Below are 2,500 nucleotides of genomic sequence, written 5' to 3'. Positions count from 1 at the left end.
GCTCGACTTGGTACAATTTTCGCGCGACCTAATTTTTTGTCACTCAAAGGGTTTGGGCGCCTAATTTTTTGTCACAGCTCCGGCACCTAATATTTTGTCACTCTGGTTCTCCGACCCAGAGAGCCTCCGGGGCGGCCCCAGGACCCCCTGCCCGGCTCCGGGGACCCTCCCCGGGCCTGAGGGACCGGCTGGACCGGGGAGGGACCGGGTCTTCTCGGACCTCCGGGGGTCAGGGGGGGGGCACTCGGTCGCCTGGCCTGCCCGACCGAGGCGTGCGGCTGGCCGGGCAAAGAGCACCGTGATTCGCACCCTTGAGCTCCAGTGAAACCCCTGGAAGACATAAGCCCGACCCCACCGGGGCTCGACTTGGTACAATTTTGGCGCGACCTAATTTTTTGTCACTCAAAGGGTTTGGGCGCCTAATTTTTTGTCACAGCTCCGGCACCTAATATTTTGTCACTCTGGTTCTCCGACCCAGAGAGCCTCCGGGGCGGCCCCAGGACCCCCTGCCCGGCTCCGGAGACCCTCCCCGGGCCTGAGGGACCGGCTGGACCCGGGAGGGACCGGGTCTTCTCGGACCTCCGGGGGTCAGGGGGGGGCACTCGGTCGCCTGGCCTGCCCGACCGAGGCGTGCGGCTGGCCGGGCAAAGAGCACCGTGATTCGCACCCTTGAGCTCCAGTGAAACCCCTGGAAGACATAAGCCCGACCCCACCGGGGCTCGACTTGGTACAATTTTCGCGCGACCTAATTTTTTGTCACTCAAAGGGTTTGGGCGCCTAATTTTTTGTCACAGCTCCGGCACCTAATATTTTGTCACTCTGGTTCCCCGACCCAGAGAGCCTCCGGGGCGGCCCCAGGACCCCCTGCCCGGCTCCGGGGACCCTCCCCGGGCCTGAGGGACCGGCTGGACCCGGGAGGGACCGGGTCTTCTCGGACCTCCGGGGGTCAGGGGGGGCACTCGGTCGCCTGGCCTGCCCGACCGAGGCGTGCGGCTGGCCGGGCAAAGAGCACCGTGATTCGCACCCTTGAGCTCCAGTGAAACCCCTGGAAGACGTAAGCCCGACCCCACCGGGGCTCGACTTGGTACAATTTTGGCGCGACCTAATTTTTTGTCACTCAAAGGGTTTGGGCGCCTAATTTTTTGTCACAGCTCCGGCACCTAATATTTTGTCACTCTGGTTCTCCGACCCAGAGAGCCCCCGGGACCGCCCCAGGACCCCCTGCCCGCCTCCGGGGACCCTCCCCGGGCCTGAGGGACCGGCTGGACCGGGGAGGGACCGGGTCTTCTCGGACCTCCGGGGGTCAGGGGGGGGCACTCGGTCGCCTGGCCTGCCCGACCGAGGCGTGCGGCTGGCCGGGCAAAGAGCACCGTGATTCGCACCCTTGAGCTCCAGTGAAACCCCTGGAAGACATAAGCCCGACCCCACCGGGGCTCGACTTGGTACAATTTTCGCGCGACCTAATTTTTTGTCACTCAAAGGGTTTGGGCGCCTAATTTTTTGTCACAGCTCCGGCACCTAATATTTTGTCACTCTGGTTCCCCGACCCAGAGAGCCTCCGGGGCGGCCCCAGGACCCCCTGCCCGGCTCCGGGGACCCTCCCCGGGCCTGAGGGACCGGCTGGACCCGGGAGGGACCGGGTCTTCTCGGACCTCCGGGGGTCAGGGGGGGCACTCGGTCGCCTGGCCTGCCCGACCGAGGCGTGCGGCAGGCCGGGCAAAGAGCACCGTGATTCGCACCCTTGAGCTCCAGTGAAACCCCTGGAAGACATAAGCCCGACCCCACCGGGGCTCGACTTGGTACAATTTTGGCGCGACCTAATTTTTTGTCACTCAAAGGGTTTGGGCGCCTAATTTTTTGTCACTCAAAGGGTTTGGGCGCCTAATTTTTTGTCACAGCTCCGGCACCTAATATTTTGTCACTCTGGTTCTCCGACCCAGAGAGCCTCCGGGGCGGCCCCAGGACCTCCTGCCCGGCTCCGGGCCCCCCCCATCGGCCTGAGGGACCGACTGGACACGGGAGGACCCCTTGAGCTCCAGTGAAACCCCAGGATCGACCTCATGTTTTGTCACTTGAGGAAGAATCTTCAGAAATAATTTGAACCCTAACCTTAAAACTTACCCTAACCCTCTAACCCTAACCCTAACCCTAACCCTCTAACCCTAACCCTAACCCTAACCCTAACCCTAACCCTAACCCTAACCCTCTAACCCTAACCCTAACCCTAACCCTAACCCTCTAACCCTAACCCTAACCCTAACCCTAACCCTAACCCTAACCCTAACCCTCTAACCCTAACCCTCTAACCCTAACCCTAACCCTAACCCTAACCCTAACCCTAACCCTCTAACCCTAACCCTAACCCTAACGCTCTAACCCTAACCCTAACCCTAACCCTAACCCTAACCCTCCAACCCTAACCCTAACCCTAACCCTAACCCTCTAACCCTAACCCTCACCCTCACCTTAACCTCCTGCCCGGCTCCGGGGACTCTCCCTC

This window comes from Synchiropus splendidus, unplaced genomic scaffold, assembly GCF_027744825.2.
Source record: "Synchiropus splendidus isolate RoL2022-P1 unplaced genomic scaffold, RoL_Sspl_1.0 HiC_scaffold_45, whole genome shotgun sequence".
Lineage (NCBI taxonomy): Eukaryota > Metazoa > Chordata > Actinopteri > Syngnathiformes > Callionymidae > Synchiropus > Synchiropus splendidus.
The sequence above is the reverse complement of the archived record's forward strand: the minus strand, read 5'-3'. Positions refer to the sequence as shown.